Below are 20,413 nucleotides of genomic sequence, written 5' to 3' on the forward strand. Positions count from 1 at the left end.
TAAGAAACTTGATAATTAATCATAATCAGTAAAAGAATTTACTCTCTCAATCCACTAAACTTGTCGTATTTTGACTTTCTATTGATTAAAATTTTTAAACTTTAATCTTTATTATTTTAAATATTTTATCGAAACTGAGAGAATAATAGGTAAACATTTTATTTTTAATTAAAATAAGTGAAAATAATACTTCTTGGCTTAAAAAATCAACATTAAAAAAATTTATTATATTTAAAAATCACGGTTTTATTGCACTAACTTTTTTTAACTATAATCATATGAAAGCCTGACCCACAAAACCCGAAAAATTGAATACCCCAACTTTTTAACTGGCTCAGAGCCAAAACAGATACTTACTTTTTTTTTTTGTTTTGAATATATGGAAAAATTTATTAACACTGGGTTTGTAAATTGTTAAATTTGGATGCCTACTTACTGATATTATTTCCATATTTTTGTTTCCAATATTTGATTGTTGTCTTAGTTTTCTTCTGATTGCCTTTAGTGGGTCTTTTCTGTTACTCTTCCTTTGTTTGGTTTATGCCTATTTCTTGTTCAGAGTCAGTTTGCAAGGAAAGTTGAGAGGATGCAATAATAGTATTTTTCTTTGTTTAGTCCTCTATTGAATGTACCCTTTTTTAAAGAAGCTAAACCAGGGACATGTTCTACTTCTCTTTGGATACGTTTAGCTAATTGTTATCTAATTGCTGAGCTGCCTTTTTTCTTTCTGGGTTTCTGCTTTAGAGAGTAAAACTCAACCTGGGTGAATCAAAATGGTTATGAAAATTGGAAAAAAGAGGGGAAAAAAAGGTGGGGCTGGGGTGTTGGCAGGGGGAATCTGTTGCTTTTGTTTTTGAGAGTTCTTTCTGCTTTCACAATTCATTGCCTTTTGGAATTACTATTTCTTATTTGTTTGAACCATGTGAATATTCTGATCCTTGTAGATGGGAAATGCTGATTTGCAACTGTTATTTGAAACTAATGATGAATTTTTTTTTTTTTTTTGCAACTTTTCAGGGCGATAATGGGTTTATGTTGTTGCTAATGGCATCAAGAAGCATTTGGCAACTGCAGAACCTGATTGTAAGCTTTTATGATTGGGGAGGAAGTAGTCTGGGTGTCTCAGGTATACTATTTTGTGAAATACTTCTGGTTGGGAATGTGTTTTCTGAGTAGTAATATTTTATACTAGCAACTTAAATGACTACAATGCGGAAACAATGACTTGTTCAAACTAGTTCCTATTTCTTATTTGTGCAGTGTAATGTTTTTTTTATGGTTTAAACTTACTACTTCATATTAGTGCTCTTGCCTACCATAAGAGCTTCTGTACCTAATCTTCTGTGCTAGCTGATAGGATGGTTCCTGGTTCATTTTCATTATATTGAGGTCCAATATTTGATTATCTGGCATGCAAGTGCTTTTGGCCTGTTTGAAAACTCTATCTCTGGTTCTCTGCATCATCTTCTGTCCCTTTTAATTCATTATTCCCATCCACAAGTATTACTTCAGTGTTCATCTCCCAAGTTTATTTATGCTGATCGTTGTTGTTGTCGTAACGTGCGGGTCCGGGAACCCGACCGCTATACGATGAACTGTGAAAACTCACTAAAAAAATTTAACTAGGAGTCGCCACCAATCTTTTTTACTAGGTGCGATTGGCCACCTATTGACTCGATTCTAATCGATGAAAACTTAAATTAATTTTAAGCCCACCGAAAAGAACCTTAAACTGGTCTACAATTTTTTGGATCTTGGTTCGGGAGTACAATTACGCCCGGGGAAGGATTAGCACCCCTCGGACGCCCGTTCCATGAACGGTACCATTTTTAGATTATCCTATTGGGCTTTAATTTTTAATTCCACTAGATTTCCTTAATTATTATTTTTTATTTTACTTCCTATTTAACCTAAAATGGAATGCAAATGGGTGGCGAGATGAAATGCATGGCGTGAGATAAAAATGCCGGACAAATGACCTTTTATCGAGGATATTTTTCGAATCCGCCCATCATACTGGTGGGACTCGGGATATTCTCTCACCTAAGGAATTATCCGAGAAACTCGCCTTCGCGAACTCGACGAATAATTCCCGTCTTCGGGGTCATCGTACGTTTTAAAATAATATTTCGTGCCTAATGAACCTAATTCGGCAAAAGCCTTTTATTAAAGATGGTTCTCGAGCCTTCCCATCATACTGGTGGGACTCGAGGACATCTTTTCACCTAAGGAACTTTTCGAGAAATACCCGCCTTCGCAGGATCCCCGAAAGATCCAATCATCGGGGCTTAAACTCGAAATCAAAAATATTGATATGCAATGACATGTATGATGCAATATGTATATGCTATGCTAATGCAATTATTTATTTTTTCATTATATTTTTATTTTTATATATATTTTATTATCCTATTTCCTATTCTTATTTCTTATTATTATTATTATTATTTTTATACTTTACATTTTTTGTCCTAAGTTCTTTGTTTTTTATTTATAGTTAGACAAATTGTTTATAATTCTATGTTATTTTAATGAATAAAAATTATATATTTTTTTATCGTACTATTTTATATATATTTTTATATTTTTATTATTATTATATTTTTCATAAGCGATTTTTATTCAAACCTAATGCCTAAGATCTTACTTCATATGTATACTATTATTATTTTATTTTTTTTATCTTTATCTTCACATTTTTTTATAGTTTATGCCACTTAATACTCAATACTTAATTTTAGATTAGTTATTTTTATTATTTATTTATTTATTTATTTATTTAATGTCATGTATACTATATTTTCGTAAATTAATTATTTATCATATGTTTGAATTGTTATTACTTTATTATTATTTATTACTTATTATTTATTTTTATCAAGTAATTTTATCAAGTAATTTTTTTGTATAATCAAGCTCTTTATTTACTAAGGATTTCGGAATCTTGAAATCGAGGCCCTCCCATCATACTGGTGGAGCCTTGATTCGGATCCCGAGCCTAGGGAACATAAACTCGGGATTGCGACTTCTCGCATCTCGATCGATTATCCCATCATCGGCCAATTATTTTTATTAATTATATATATGTATATATTTTTTAAAAGGGTTAACTTTCTAATATTGATTCTCATACCTATTTTATTATTTTAATGCTTAATCTAATAATTTTTAATTTCTTAATTTAATCTTTTAGCCTACCATTTGTTTCATTCGTTTATATTTATATTTTATTATTGTTGTTTTGTTATTTACCTATTTTTTATACATATTTTTTTATTTTAATGATTCTAATTTTTTTACTCATTATTATTTTTATATTTTTAATTTATATTATCATATTATTATACTATGTCCCCATTATTTTACTAACAAAAGACTACATTAAGAAAATCATCATAACTAACACCAACAAAAGCCCAATATTTAAAACTTACCCAAGATTCAAGCCCGACTTAGCCCAATACACATCAGTCCGGCAGAAAGCCCGTGAGCACGCCCCAAGTATTCAGCCTTCCTTAGCCAAAACGCAGTCGTTTTGAATGTCCTTGAGCTGCCCAAACGTATTCCCCAAAACGACACCGTTTAGCTTTAAGCACTAATTATAAAACCCCCCTATTCTTCCTTTTCTTCCCATTTCTCCCTTCCACTTTCTCTCTCTACCTATAAACTCTCTGACTTCTCTCTACAATTTTCCTCTGTCGGATTTCCCCTCCTCACGCCGGCGAGCTCCCCTTGGCTGTCAACCTGCAGGCAATCTCACGCCGGCGAACTCTTACGGCCGGCTTCCCCAACCGGTGGCGTCGCAGCTGTCCTGGATCGGCTCTTCCTTCCGGCGACAGATCGGGCGGCGTCGATGGTCTGGTTCCTTCTCCGCCGGCGAACTTCTCCTTGCGGCGTGGGACAAGTCGACTCTCCCCCAACCGGTGGCGGATCTGGTGGCGCGACGGTCTTCTCTCCCTTGCGCCAGCCGCCGCTCCTCTCTCTCTATTTCTCCGTTCAGTGCGTCTTCCCCTTGCGTCAATCTGCAGATTCTCCCTCCCTCACGTCTGCGGCTTAGGAATTTTGGTGCTGTTCACTGCTTCGTCTCTAGCCATGGCAGATGCGATTGCTGATGTTGCTGCCCCCGGGAATCTGGTGGTTTTTTGCTTGCAGGTTGCTTTGCTGCTTTTGCCTGCCGGATCTCCGATTTTTTTGTGTATTTTTTTGGTGTGGCTTGCTGGAATTTTCGTTGCAGGTTCCCCCCTCCGAAATGCTACAGTGCCCCCTCTCCTTTATACTCGATTCTCGGGTTCTGGAGGGGCACGCCCCATTGCCTTGTCCCTGGGCACCCAGGGGCAAGTTCCACTAACCTGCCAGACGCGAATTTTTCGCGTCTGGCAGGTGAGAGAGGTGCCTGGCAGGGTGCGTCCGCACCCTGCCAGTCGTACCTCTCTCCTTTCTTTTTTCATCATTTTTCATTTATTCATTTCATCATTTTTTTGTTTATTATATTTTTAATTTTTACTTGTATATAATTTAGTGTCTACAGCTGCCCCTCTTTGAGCTTTTCGAAAATTCGAAATATTGCAAAGACGTAGACACTGTATTTGACTAAATTCTTTAATTCTCTTACCAAATTTTATTATATATATATAGTTTAAATAAATTCCTCAAAACTGAGGCCACAAGACTTTTAAAATGAACTCCTCAAAAATGAGGCAACGAGACTTTAAAAATGAACTCCTCAAAACTGAGGCACCGAAACTTTAAAATGAACTCCTCAAAACTGAGGCAATGAGACTTTTAAAATGAACCCCTCAAAATTGAGGCACTAAAACTTCAAAATGAACTCCTGAAGACTGAGGCAACGAGATTTTAAAAATGAGCTCCTCAAAACTGAGGCAACGAGAACTTTTAAAAGTGAGCTCCTCAAAGCTGAGACAACGTACCTTTAAAAAAATGAATTCTTCAAACTTGAGGCAATGAAACCTTTTTCCTTTTTGAAATGGTGAAAAATAATCAATTCCTCATCTGAGATTCATATAATTTTAAAGATGAATTTCCTTCTTTTTCAATTACTTTAAAATTTTGAACATGTCAATTCATCTTCATCAGTTTCCCTTTTTTTAGTGTTTTTAGAGCCTTTTCTTTGATCAATGGGGGATGAATCGATCACATTTCTTATCTCTCGTCTTCCTCAATTCATTGCTCATAACTGTTTTCTTCTTCTATCATATGCATGTTCCGATCACTCTTCACATTTTAACTGTGCTCCATTCTATTGTTAATTCCATTCCTTTTTTTTTCTTCTTAGACTCCATTTCATTCCTTGTCAATTATGATCCTTTTTTTCAACATATTGCAAACATTTCTTACTTTATCATGCTCTTTATTAAGTATCATTCTAATTTTATGGCAAATGTAATGCAATGTACTCATATCTCCTCTTTTGGCAGAATGAAAATGAGGGCATTGTTGGGAGTGAAAGGCTATTTTTCATTAGAAAAAAGTGAAGTTTCTACAATCAAGTATAATGACAAGGAACAAAGGAAAATTGATTAATACAAACGAGATATAGTCCTTTCTTAATGACTGTTTCGATAGATATTAACAGTAGTCTCAAAATTTTATCCCGAAATAGGCACATTTGTCAGCTCCCTTGCCTTTTGCATGAACATCTCGGATCATGAGCTTCACCCTTTCTGTGTTAAGCTTTTGTAGTATTTGGACCTTTTCGTGTCTAGACCGCCCTTTCAGGTTTTCGCCCTAAACACATCTCCCAAATTCAAGCTGCCTTTTCAGGTTTTCAACTTGAAAATTTTCTTTCTTCTTTTTTTTTTTTTTTATATTATTATTATTATTCATTTTTTTTTTTATGCAAAATATTTCTTGACAGCATCGGCATTCACCGGGTTGGAAAACTCCCTTCCATCCATCTCCGCCAAAATTAGTGCTCCTCCTGAAAAAGCTTTCTTCACCACGAATGGTCCTTCCCAATTTGGCGTCCACTTCCCGCGAAGATCATGCTGGTTCGGGAGAATTCTTTTCAATACTAATTCTCCTTCTCGGAACTGTCGAGAGTGTGCCTTCTTGTCATATGCCCTCATCATTCTCTTTTGATATAACTGCCCATGGCAAAGTGCTGTCAATCTTTTTTCTTCTATGAGATTCAATTGCTCATAACGAGCATTAACCCATCCGGCTTCTTCCAACTGTACTTCTTTAAGGACCCGAAGGGAAGGAATTTCCACTTCAATTGGCAAAACTGCTTCCATCCCATACACCAAAGAGAACGGTGTAGCTCCCGTGGAAGTTCGGACTGTTGTGCGATAAGCATGCAAAGCAAAAGGTAACTTCTCATGCCAATCTTTGTATATATCTGTCATCTTTTCAATTATCCTTTTGATGTTCTTGTTGGCTGCTTCCACTGCTCCATTCATCTTTGGGCGATAAGGTGTTGAATTGTGATGCTTGATCTTGAACTTGGCACAAACCTCTTTCATCATCGAACCATTGAGGTTACTAGCGTTATCCGTGATGATCCTTTCCGGGAGACCATAGCGACATATTATTTCCTTTTGGATGAACTTACATACCACTTTCTGGGTCACATTGGCATAAGATGCTGCTTCTACCCACTTAGTGAAGTAGTCAATTGCCACCAGAATAAATCGATGCCCATTTGATGCCTTCGGGGTTATCAACCCAATCACATCCATGCCCCACATTGAGAATGGCCATGGTGATGCCAATACATGCAGTGAATTAGCAGGGGTGTGGATTCTGTCCGCATATATCTGACACTTGTGACACTTTCGAGCGAAGTCTATACAATCCTTTTCCAACGTGAGCCAGTAATACCCTGCCCTCATGACCTGTCTCGCCAACTTATGTCCACTTGCATGTGCTCCACAAACTCCTTCGTGAACTTCTTCGACTATTCTCCGAGCTTCGGTTGAATCCACGCATCTCAAAAGTGTTTGATCCCTACTTCTCTTGTATAGGATGTTCCCATCCAAGAAGAAATTCATTGCCAACCTTCTAATGGTTTTCTTATCATTTTCTGAGCTTTGATCCGGGTACTGCTGAAATTTGAGATAGTGCACAATATCATGATACCACGGTTTCCCGTCTATTTCTTCTTCTACACTAGAGCAGTGCGCGGGACACTCTCGAAGATTAATCATGATGGGTTGGATCTTGACATTGGTACCAACTTTGAACATTGCCGCCAGCGTGGCTAATGCATCGGCCATTTGGTTCTCCTCTCGGGGCAAATGATTGAAGCAAATTTCATCAAAATTTTCAATCAGCTTTGATACATATTTGTGATACCGAACTAACTTTGAGTCACGTGTCTCCCATTCTCCTCGCAACTGATAAATAACCAAAGCAGAGTCCCCATACACTTCCAAAATGTGAATTTTCCTCTCGATTGCTGCTTGAATGCCCATGACACAAGCTTCATATTCAGCTACATTATTGGTGCAATAGAAGTTGAGTTTAGCTATAACGGGATAATGATCTCCTTCTGGTGATACTAACACGACCCCTATGCCATGCCCCAAGGCATTCGAAGCTCCGTCGAAAAACATCTTCCAATTCTCTTTCTCTGATTCCTCCCCACTTGTTTGACATATTGACATCAAGTCCTCATCTGGAAATTCAAACTCCATTGGTTCATAATCCTCTTCCACCCTTTCTGCAAGGAAATCTGCGATTGCACTTCCTTTGATAGCTTTCTGTGACACATACACAATATCATATTCAGACAATAACACTTGCCATCTTGCCACTCTACCTGATAAGGAAGGTTTCTCGAAGATGTATTTAATCGGGTCCAACTTTGCAATGAGCCAAGTGGTATGATATAGCATGTACTGCCTGAGTCGATGCGCCGTCCATGCTAAAGTACAACACATCTTTTCCAACGAGGAATACTTGGACTCGTATTCAGTGAACTTCTTGCTCAAGTAGTAAACTGCCCTTTCTTTCTTACCAGTTTCATCATGTTGCCCTAACACACATCCCATGGATCCTTCATTTACCGTTAAGTATAAGAGGAGGGGTCTCCCGACCACAGGTGGTGCCAATACTGGCGGACTCAACAAATATTCTTTAACTTTGTTAAAAGCAACTTGGCACTCCTCATTCCACGCCCCCGGATTGTGTTTGCGAAGGAGTTTGAAGATCGGGTCACATTTGAGTGTGAGTTGTGATATGAACCGGGCTATATAATTTAATCTCCCCAAAAATCCTCTAACTTCTTTTTGCGTCTTGGGAGGAGGCAAATCACGGATTGCTTGAACCTTATCTAGGTCAACTTCTATTCCTCTTTCACTGACGATGAAACCCAGTAGTTTTCCCGAAGTGACTCCAAAAGTGCACTTTGCCGGATTTAATCTGAGCTGAAATTTTCGTAACCTCTTAAATAATCTTTCAAGATTAGTCGCATGGTCCTCTGTTTTGCGAGCTTTTACAATCATATCATCCACATACACCTCAACCTCTTTGTGCATCATATCATGGAAGAGAGTCACCATAGCTCGCTGATAAGTTGCCCCGGCATTCTTCAAACCAAATGGCATTACCTTATAACAAAAGGTTCCCCACATAGTTATGAAGGTAGTTTTCTCTCTATCCTCTGGTGCCATCTTAATTTGGTTATACCCTGAAAAGCCATCCATAAAGGAAAACATGGAATGACGAGCAGTATTGTCAACAAGGGTGTCAATGTGGGGAAGAGGAAAATTATCTTTTGGGCTAGCTCTATTCAAGTCTCGATAATCCACACACATTCTCACCTTCCCGTCTTTCTTAGGAACTGGGACAATATTCGCAACCCATTCAGGGTACTTAGCTACTTCCAAGAATCCTGCATCGAACTGCTTTTTCACTTCTTCTTTAATTTTCAACAACATTTCAGGTTTCATTCTTCTCAACTTTTGCTTAATCGGTTTGCATTCAGGTTTCAAAGGCAGTTTATGGGCTACAATGTCTGTGTTGAGTCCTGGCATATCTTGATAAGACCATGCAAACACATCTACATATTCATGAAGTAGCTTTATTAGTTTTTCTTTTTCCATTGACACCAACATCACACCAATTCTAACTTCTTTCTTATTTTCTTCATCTCCCAAATTAATTGTTTCAAGTATCTCTTGATGTGGGACAATTTGTCTCCCTTCCTGTTCTACTAGTCTTAACAAGTCCGGAGTCAAATCATAATCCTCCACGTTTTCTGTACTGTCAAGTTCACTGACACTTGTACCTTTTTCAAAATCAACTTCAAAACCACTGTCATTATCATCTTTGCATTCATTATTTGGAATCTTGGAAGGTAAAGGGAATTGAAACATGTAGAGCTATTGTATAGGTAAATAGTTAAAATAAAGGGATGAAATGATACTAATGGAAATGAGTAATTATGAGAAGAGATATGAGAAATGCACTACGCATGTCAATTTATTAAAATGATAAATGATAAAAAGCCCGATACATAAAATTCCAATGCTTTTGGGCATAAGCATGGATGTTTAGTTTGCATTACTTTGAAATTGAATCACAAGTGACTGGTAAACTCATGGTGGTCCAGTTGCTTAGCTTTAGATTCGGTGGCCCAAGGTATGTAGTAGGAATCTCATCCGCATTTCTTGGCTGTTCTTCACCTTCCTCCGTTGCACATATTGATAAATCAGAAAAAGTCCCTCCTAGAGCTGACACTGATTCTTGGTTCTCAACGGTGAGTGATTCAGGAAAGATGCAACCTCCAGATCGGAATGTCTTGTAAAGATGAGGATATGTCATTCCTCGGATTTCCAACTCATGCCCCTTAAAGCGAGCCAACCTTTCTTTTCTTCTTTCGGCTATCATTTCTTCTCTTTCCTTCTTAGTTGGCTTGTATCCCAGGCCAAACCTTTCTTCATTTTTGGTAGTGCGTATGGGACTTCTAATACCTTGCAGTTCTTTTCCCAATCCTGCCCCCGCTCGGTATCCTTTTCCTAATATCTGACTGACAATCATCTTGGTGGTTTTGGAAAGCCTCGGAATAGGCGGTGTGGTTCCTTCTCCCACATACGTGGTGTTAACAAACTCGAAGGATCGAAAGGAACATTCAGGCACTTCTTCCGCCGCTTCCACGTAAGGCGTATCTGCTGGCTTGCTTATGAGTAAGTCCTCTTCCCCGTTAACACAGACAATCTTCCCTTCCACGATGAACTTGACCTTCTGATGAAGAGATGAAGGTATGGCCCCAGCCATGTGTATCCAAGGTCTTCCTAACAAATAATTGTATGAAGGAGTAATATCCATAACCTGGAATTCAATGGTAAAGGTACATGGGCCAATTTCTACCGGTATCTCAATGTCCCCTACTACTTCTCTCCTTGTTCCATCGAAAGCTCTTACGATCATCTGACTCTTTCGCATGTAGGACATGTTGATGGGTAAACGGGCCAAGGTCCTCATGGGCATCACATTTAAGGACGATCCGTTGTCAAGTACCTTTGCGACGGTACAACCTTTACACTTGGTAGTGATGTGCAAGGCTTTGTAATTTCCTCTACCTCCAGAGGGGATTTCTTCGTCGCTGAAGGATATTATGTTACCCACTGAAATGTTCCCAACAATGTAGTCCAAATTTTCAACTGAGATATCATGATCCACATATGCTTGGTTCAGAATCTTCATCAGAGAGTTCCTATGTGGTTCTGAGCTGAGGAGCAAAGATAGTAGTGAAATACGAGCGGGCAACCGGTTCAATTGCTCGACTACATTGTACTCACTATGTTTGATGAACTTGAGGAACTCTGCAGCTTCTTTTTCTGTCACCGATCTTTTTGAACCATCTGTCGATTTCGGAGGTTGTACCTCTTCTCCTCTAGGACTTTGCTCTTTTTCCTTTCCCTTCTCATTCTTGAGATTCTCGAATGCTTCCGGTGAATAGCAGCGTCCGCTGCGGGTAATCCCTCCAACGCCAGTTATGTTGGCAGCATCATCTTGAGATTCAGCTATCCATTTCTTCGCTTCTGACACTTGTACATTGCAGTTGTAGTTCCATGGGACAGCTTTGTTGTCTTTGTAGGAGAAGGGTTTAGGGACTTCGATGATCATCTTGGCACGGTTTTTGTCCTCCACAAACTCTCCTTTTGGTTCGTAGAAAATGGTCAAAGGTTTTATCTTCCTTGGGTGAGTGGACTCCTTGGATATCATGTTTACTGCTGATTCTGAAGCTTCCGTATAAAACTCGATCTTTGATTCGTCCATCATTCTTTGCACTTCCTTCCGAAAAGAACTACAATCCTGGATTGAATGCCCCACACATCCTTTGTGGTACAAGCAACATAGTCTTTGGATATCTCGTGAATCATTCACATTGGGACATTCAGGCCACACCTCGAGCATATCGGCTTTTACCAAGGCTTCAAATACTTTCTCCATGGAGGTTTCCACTTCCCGAATGTTCCTTTTGACATACACCTCCCTTTCGATCGCATTTACCCCCGCCCCAGCATGATTTGGCAGTGGGTTGTTGTTAACATTCTGTTCTGTCTTTTTTTCAAAGTTCAGGATTCCTGCCTTGATCAACCCTTGCACCTTATGCTTGAATGCCGTGCAATTCTCAATCGAGTGACCTTCGATTCCATAATGATAATCACAATGGGCGGAAGTGTCATACCATCTCGGGAACGGAGGTTTTAATGGCTCTATGTATAAGGGAGCTACTAGATGGTTTGCAACCAACTGAGTGAAGAGTTCAGCATAAGGGATTGGGATAGGGTCAAACTGCACTTTCTCTTGCTTGTTTCGCCATCCTCTTGATTCACCGGTAGTATGGTTGTTTGAAGGTGTTGTTTGTTGTGTGGTTGAAGCTGTAACAGGTGCGGAAGCAGGTGGGTAAGGTGTCCGTTGGATGGGATTATATGGGTACGGGTTAGGGAAGGCATTTGGCATATGCGGGTATGGGTATGGGCTTTGTGAAGTGTTGTGCACAGCTGGGTAATAGGGGTATGGTAGATATGGCTGGTAAGGGTTGTATGTTCCTCCTTGGTGTTGTCCTGAAGTAATGGCTTGGGCTTCTCCTTCTTTCCTCTTGAAAGTTCCCCCTTTCCTTGTGTTTGTCATATCACCTCCTTCTATCTTCCCTTGCTTAATGGCAGTTTCTATCATTTCTCCCGAAATCACCATATCAGCAAAGTTCTTTGTGGCACTACCAACCAATCGTTCATGGTAAGGGGCTCGCAAGGTGTTAACAAACATTACAGTGGTTTCTTTCTCAGTCAATGGTGGCTGAACTTGAGAGGCCACATTCCTCCATCTTTGAGCGTATTCTTTGAAGCTTTCAGTGGTTTTCTTCTCCATGTTTTGTAAAGAAAGGCGATCCGGAGCCATATCTGTAACGTGCTTATACTGAGCTACAAACGCCCGAGCAAGGTCTTTCCACGTGTGGATTCGATTGCGGTCCAGTTGGACGTACCATTTTGCTGCAGCACCAGTAAGGCTATCTTGGAAGCAATGTATCAAGAGTTTGTCATCATGAGCATATGCGGCCATCCTTCTACAATACATGGTGATATGTGTGACCGGGCACTTGGTTCCATCATACTTCTCAAAGTCTGGAACTTTGAACTTTGGGGGTATAACCACATCTGGAACCAGACAAAGCTCAATTGCATCCATAGAACAATACATTCCCATTCCTTCTACCATGCGCAGTCTTTCCTCAAAAAGGTCAAATTTTTGATGAGTATCGGGATTATCTTTCGATTCAACGGATCCACATTTGAGCTTCTCTTGTTCCTTTGGATCATCCAAATCAGGTACAGAGATGGGATCTGAAGGACTTGCCCCTCCAATTGGCCTTTGAGCATAAGTCGGTGGTGGTCCTATTGGCATCCCAAAAAATGGATATTGACCCATGGATGGCATGGGAATAGAAGCATTCCTTGCAGGTGGAGGTGTAAATCCTGGTGGATACACGGGGTCTGTATTGGTTTCTGTCTGTTGAACGACTTCTGGTGTACCAGAACTCCCTGCCGCTTTCTTTCCTTTATCTGTAGATATTAACTCCAAAATTTTTGATAACTGACCCATGATTTCTTCTTGCTTCTTCTCAATCTTATCCATCCTCTCTGAATACTCGTCCCCCATGATCTTAGAACGGGCTCTTGTATTGTATCTGTGGAGAATTTATTTTTCTGGAATTTTGTTCTATTAGTTCAAGGAATAAGTTAGAATTTTATATTGAGTGCATTATTATTTATTATTTTTATCTGAGTCATGCAGTATGATGCAAATGAAATGTATTTGAATAGGAAAAATATTGGCCATCCAACATTTACCATAAGAAAATCCGCATCCATAAAACTTAAATATCTAATTACATCATTGTCTGAAACCATCCATAACTATCAAAAAGAAAAACCGACTTTGTCATATTGGTCCCTAACCATCTTGAGGTGACTGATCAACCGCTCACTCAATTCATCCTTGGGGAGGATCTCTCGCCTGAGTTCTTCGGTCTTATCTGCCATTACTCGAGCTCTAAATGCCACTTCTCTCATCTGTCTCAGTATCCATTGCATTTCAGCTTCTTTCCTTTGAAGGCTTTGTGTGCATGAATTGTTTCTTTCCCTCATTTGGAAATATTCTTGCCTTATTGCTTCATACTGTGCCTTATAGCCCTCCATGGCGGTTTCCAACATGTCGCAGTCATTTTTCAACTCTTGGATGGTTTGTCCTTGTCTTCGTACCTCGTGCTGCAAAGCATTGTTGGCACTTTGGAGTTCTTGTATTCTGGCTAACAGAGAAGAATTTGCCCCGCTCACTTCCTCAAACTTGCTTTGCCACTCATCCCGCTCTTTCAAAGCCACCCGTACCTTTCTTGCAGTCTCTTTCTTCACTTCTTCTAGCTCATCCTCATGTCTTCGCTTCATATTCATCATCTCCTTTTCAAGTCTTTTCCTCGTTAACTCACTCTCCAACAGGACGTCTTGAGGTTCTGGGTTTACAGGATGTTTGGATGGATTCTTCGAGGGATGTATGACATTTTTCACCCTTTGGTCATGCCAAGTATGATATCCTGTGGTGACTTCATCAGTAACCCTTCCCTGATCTACTCGGCACGTTTTCTTCCAGTCCTGAGTAATTTCCTCAATTTTCTTTAGCGTCTCTGGCTCTCCATATGTAAACTCTAACTGGTCGAGCTGGTGAGTCATGGGCACGAACTGCTCAGATCCGAACTGTCTCCGTACCATTATCGGGGCATAGCTGATGGCTCCCCAAGGTCCCATCAGTGGTACCCATGGCTTATCCCCACATTTATACATTACTTGCATTCGTGGCATCCATGGAGCTCTCCAAGTCACTTCAATGCTCATTAACCTCTGGAGCCTTGCGACCCACTCTTCTTTCCTTTTGTAGTCGGGCCATTCACTTTCGCAGAACTCAAGGATAGGACAACTCGCAGACAGATAGAGCTTTCGAAATTTGCTCTCTTTGCATTCGAAGTGGCTTTTGATCCATATGGTTAGGAGTTGAGCACATCCGATGAATCGTCCCTCACCTTTGCGTCGACAGAAATTCAAGGATCTGAAGGTTTCAGCTAAGATGGATGGGGCCGGGTTGATGCTCCTTGTTACCTGATCAAAGAAGTCTATGACTGATACCTCCACATGACCTAGAACCTTCGGGAAGACCACTAAGCCGTAAATTGCCATCGCAAAAGCCAAGAGACCTTGTTCATCCTCCATGTGTTTTTTAATATATCCGTTCAAGAAACTCCACGGAAGGCATTCTGTGTCTCCTTTCTTCTTCAAATGCTGATCCACTTCCACCGTAGTCATTCCTAATAACTTGGCCAACTTTCGTCGGTGTCCCGTCTTCTGGGCCCTCCAATAGATCTTGTTAGGCTGCATATGGTCTATCCGGAGCAGAGAGGAGTACTCTTCTATAGTAGGGGTCATGTCCACCTTGTTAAAGACAAAGCAACGATATGAGGGATCCCAAAACTGGACAATGGCTCGGAGCATCTGGTCATCGACTGGTACATATAGGAGCCATGCAATGTGTCCATACTTGTTCTGAAAATTATCTCGGTGATCACGTCTCCATTGTTCCCAAATCCCTACCATCTCTGTAAGGTCATTCTGCTGAAGATCCAAGTGAACTCTCTCGGGTAAATTTGAGATATGTCCTTGGGTCAAACAGTCTCCTTTTTCCTGTTGAATCTGCCTCATCTGTAACTCTATCTCATAGTCATTTCTGTATATGTTGAGCGGGCCGGCTGATGACGATGCCATGGATACAACTCGGATCTCTTAGGTTGAATGTTGTGTAGCCAATATTCCTCCTATATGCAATTACGATGTATGCAAATGAACATGTAACATGCGCATGACAAGCAAAATAAACTTGAGTTAGTATGGTAAAAAGAAATAACGTGGTGTTAAAAATAATAAGAGAATAACAAGCAATATCATGGGTATTATTGTCTACTCCACGATACTTTATTATCTCGGGACATAATTTAAAATAGAGGGAGTGGAATAAATTCCTTCATGTGTACCTATTTATAAGGTATGTTCTCACGGGTATGGCTCTTTCTAAGGTTAAGCTGCTCTTGGTACTCTATATGCTGAGCGGGGTTTATAAACAGAGCTAAGGTTCCCAAATCGTTCCTCACTGTTGTCCACATGGACTAGTAAGGCACCCCGGTCCTCACCCATTACAGGCTTCAAACGGACTAGGTTCGATTTGAGTGGGAGTCTTCACTAGCCCGTGCGGAGGTTATCACCTCACGAGAGCGTAGCTACTAAACTCCCTCCTAAAAAGGACATGACCCGGGTGGAGGGTTTATGCATGAATGTAAAATGTGTTGTGTGTGTGAAGGAAATCATTAATTCAAAGTAACAATCTCACATCCCTCTACCTTAAATCCCCATAAGTATTAGAAGCAATAAAGTAATAAATGCGAAATAAACTAATGTACCAAACAAAGTATGCAGTACAAATCATTAATATTAAGAAAACAGTGAATTATTTAAAGCCTTGGATAACCTATTATTATTTTTTTATGGCTCGACTCTCTATTTGGTTCCCAGTGGAGTCGCCAGCTGTCGTAACGTGCGGGTCCGGGAACCCGACCGCTATACGATGAACTGTGAAAACTCACTAAAAAAATTTAACTAGGAGTCGCCACCAATCTTTTTTACTAGGTGCGATTGGCCACCTATTGACTCGATTCTAATCGATGAAAACTTAAATTAATTTTAAGCCCACCGAAAAGAACCTTAAACTGGTCTACAATTTTCTGGATCTTGGTTCGGGAGTACAGTTACGCCCGGGGAAGGATTAGCACCCCTCGGACGCCCGTTCCATGAACGGTACCATTTTTAGATTATCCTATTGGGCTTTAATTTTTAATTCCACTAGATTTCCTTAATTATTATTTTTTTATTTTACTTCCTATTTAACCTAAAATGGAATGCAAATGGGTGGCGAGATGAAATGCATGGCGTGAGATAAAAATGCCGGACAAATGACCTTTTATTGAGGATATTTTTCGAATCCGCCCATCATACTGGTGGGACTCGGGATATTCTCTCACCTAAGGAATTATCCGAGAAACTCGCCTTCGCGAACTCGACGAATAATTCCCGTCTTCGGGGTCATCGTACGTTTTAAAATAATATTTCGTGCCTAATGAACCTAATTCGGCAAAAGCCTTTTATTAAAGATGGTTCTCGAGCCTTCCCATCATACTGGTGGGACTCGAGGACATCTTTTCACCTAAGGAACTTTTCGAGAAATACCCGCCTTCGCAGGATCCCCGAAAGATCCAATCATCGGGGCTTAAACTCGAAATCAAAAATATTGATATGCAATGACATGTATGATGCAATATGTATATGCTATGCTAATGCAATTATTTATTTTTTCATTATATTTTTATTTTTATATATATTTTATTATCCTATTTCCTATTCTTATTTCTTATTATTATTATTATTATTTTTATACTTTACATTTTTTGTCCTAAGTTCTTTGTTTTTTATTTATAGTTAGACAAATTGTTTATAATTCTATGTTATTTTAATGAATAAAAATTATATATTTTTTTATCGTACTATTTTATATATATTTTTATATTTTTATTATTATTATATTTTTCATAAGCGATTTTTATTCAAACCTAATGCCTAAGATCTTACTTCATATGTATACTATTATTATTTTATTTTTTTTATCTTTATCTTCACATTTTTTTATAGTTTATGCCACTTAATACTCAATACTTAATTTTAGATTAGTTATTTTTATTATTTATTTATTTATTTATTTATTTAATGTCATGTATACTATATTTTCGTAAATTAATTATTTATCATATGTTTGAATTGTTATTACTTTATTATTATTTATTACTTATTATTTATTTTTATCAAGTAATTTTATCAAGTAATTTTTTTGTATAATCAAGCTCTTTATTTACTAAGGATTTCGAAATCTTGAAATCGAGGCCCTCCCATCATACTGGTGGAGCCTTGATTCGGATCCCGAGCCTAGGGAACATAAACTCGGGATTGCGACTTCTCGCATCTCGATCGATTATCCCATCATCGGCCAATTATTTTTATTAATTATATATATGTATATATTTTTTAAAAGGGTTAACTTTCTAATATTGATTCTCATACCTATTTTATTATTTTAATGCTTAATCTAATAATTTTTAATTTCTTAATTTAATCTTTTAGCCTACCATTTGTTTCATTCGTTTATATTTATATTTTATTATTGTTGTTTTGTTATTTACCTATTTTTTATACATATTTTTTTATTTTAATGATTCTAATTTTTTTACTCATTATTATTTTTATATTTTTAATTTATATTATCATATTATTATACTATGTCCCCATTATTTTACTAACAAAAGACTACATTAAGAAAATCATCATAACTAACACCAACAAAAGCCCAATATTTAAAACTTACCCAAGATTCAAGCCCGACTTAGCCCAATACACATCAGTCCGGCAGAAAGCCCGTGAGCATGCCCCAAGTATTCAACCTTCCTTAGCCAAAACGCAGTCGTTTTGAATGTCCTTGAGCTGCCCAAACGTATTCCCCAAAACGACACCGTTTAGCTTTAAGCACTAATTATAAAACCCCCCTATTCTTCCTTTTCTTCCCATTTCTCCCTTCCACTTTCTCTCTCTACCTATAAACTCTCTGACTTCTCTCTACAATTTTCCTCTGTCGGATTTCCCCTCCTCACGCCGGCGAGCTCCCCTTGGTTGTCAACCTGCAGGCAATCTCACGCCGGCGAACTCTTACGGCCGGCTTCCCCAACCGGTGGCGTCGCAGTTGTCCTGGATCGGCTCTTCCTTCCGGCGACAGATCGGGCGGCGTCGATGGTCTGGTTCCTTCTCCGCCGGCGAACTTCTCCTTGCGGCGTGGGACAAGTCGACTCTCCCCCAACCGGTGGCGGATCTGGTGGCGCGACGGTCTTCTCTCCCTTGCGCCAGCCGCCGCTCCTCTCTCTCTATTTCTCCGTTCAGTGCGTCTTCCCCTTGCGTCAATCTGCAGATTCTCCCTCCCTCACGTCTGCGGCTTAGGAATTTTGGTGCTGTTCACTGCTTCGTCTCTAGCCATGGCAGATGCGGTTGCTGATGTTGCTGCCCCCGGGAATCTGGTGGTTTTTTGCTTGCAGGTTGCTTTGCTGCTTTTGCCTGCCGGATCTCCGATTTTTTTGTGTATTTTTTTGGTGTGGCTTGCTGGAATTTTCGTTGCAGGTTCCCCCCTCCGAAATGCTACAGTGCCCCCTCTCCTTTATACTCGATTCTCGGGTTCTGGAGGGGCACGCCCCATTGCCTTGTCCCTGGGCACCCAGGGGCAAGTTCCACTAACCTGCCAGACGCGAATTTTTCGCGTCTGGCAGGTGAGAGAGGTGCCTGGCAGGGTGCGTCCGCACCCTGCCAGTCGTACCTCTCTCCTTTCTTTTTTCATCATTTTTCATTTATTCATTTCATCATTTTTTTGTTTATTATATTTTTAATTTTTACTTGTATATAATTTAGTGTCTACAGTTGTGATAACAATTCTTCAACCTGTAATATGAATCTGTTCCTCACTTCAGTTTGATTGATATGACACTTTGCTTGCTGTTGGACATCTGTGCTATCCTTTTGTGTCCGATGCATTCTACTTGAAGACACCAATATAAGGTCATTGTGCTTGGGCTCCATTTTGTGGTTGATGCTTTTGCTATTTGCATTTTGCTAGTTGCTTTTTACTTTTAAAAGTTGCTGTAAGGTAAAATTGAAATCATAATTGATTAAAATGCACAACTAAGTAAAATTTAGTACCAATTATTACGGTCTACATCCAAGTAGAATCATGTATTTTTTCATCTAGAAAACTACATTTTTTATGCAGAATTCTTCAATAATTTTGTTCACTTTTGTATCCAAATGCACTTTTTGTTCTTTTGCTTCTAGCAGTAAAAGCAAATAGTAAAAGCTCCAATCAAGTGGAGCCTTAGTGGTTCATTACTATGTATAATTATCTATATATGAATGTGGCAGGCTATTCATGGAGTCCCGTTTGCCAATGTTTAAAAAGGGAAATACTCATCTGGAGGTGGTATTGAACACATACATGGATAGCATTCTCATCTGAATTGTATTTATAATAAGAGGAGGCTCTTTCATTCTCTCTTTCTTTCCATACTTTTTTTTGAACTTGTGATTGTTTCAGTTGTGGGAATGTTAGAAATTTGTATACTGAACGTATGGCTACAACTGCAAGAAATTATCTTTTGTACTGGTTCTCAATTATTTTCCCATGTTGGACAAATTGGGAAACTCTCACTGGAACTGTCATATTTTCATAAGGGATATTCCAATTTCTATTTTACATATGCATTAGGGAAGTCTCTTGTTGAAAGACAGCAATTCAATCATCTTAACCTCTGTACCTGATTTCTGAGCAGGTTTCTAATGCTACTTGTTAATTTAGGTTAAAGAATATCTCCTGATGGATTAAATGATACTTAGTCACCAGGTACAAGCTGGTGCATTATATATGATGGAAGTATTGGCAAGAGTTTCAAATGAAATGCAAATCTTGCATAAGATATTTATGTGGTTAAATCCTTTCTGGTTCTAGCTAATGAGATTGTCTTGTTGGGGTAATACGTATGCTCATTATAGTTGATCATGATATCTGGCATTCTCGTTATGAAGACATTCATTTCAGTTATTTAATATATCAAAAGACTTGGCTATTCTCTTTTTCATTTATTCATTTTCTACCGTTTGAACAATAATAATTAAATCTTGGTTAGATGGGGAATGTGATCTGAGTTGAGTACTAAACTGTGGAAAGCATGATTAAAACGAAGGAAAAAGATGATAATTGGCACACTTTC

General features: G+C 39.0%; 1 long non-coding RNA gene across 1 annotated transcript; it reads left to right on the forward strand.

Moving 5' to 3' along the window:
• Positions 1-408: 408 nt before the first annotated feature.
• Positions 409-19,894, forward strand: LOC18586529 (uncharacterized). The gene is made up of 3 exons (XR_001929670.2): positions 409-810; positions 1,018-1,126; positions 19,569-19,894. It is a non-coding gene; the product is annotated as an uncharacterized LOC18586529 (long non-coding RNA).
• The last annotated feature ends 519 nt before the right edge of the window (positions 19,895-20,413 follow it).

This window comes from Theobroma cacao, chromosome 10 (genome assembly GCF_053813885.1).
Source record: "Theobroma cacao isolate CCN51 chromosome 10, ASM5381388v1, whole genome shotgun sequence".
In the NCBI taxonomy this organism is placed as follows: Eukaryota; Viridiplantae; Streptophyta; class Magnoliopsida; order Malvales; family Malvaceae; genus Theobroma; species Theobroma cacao.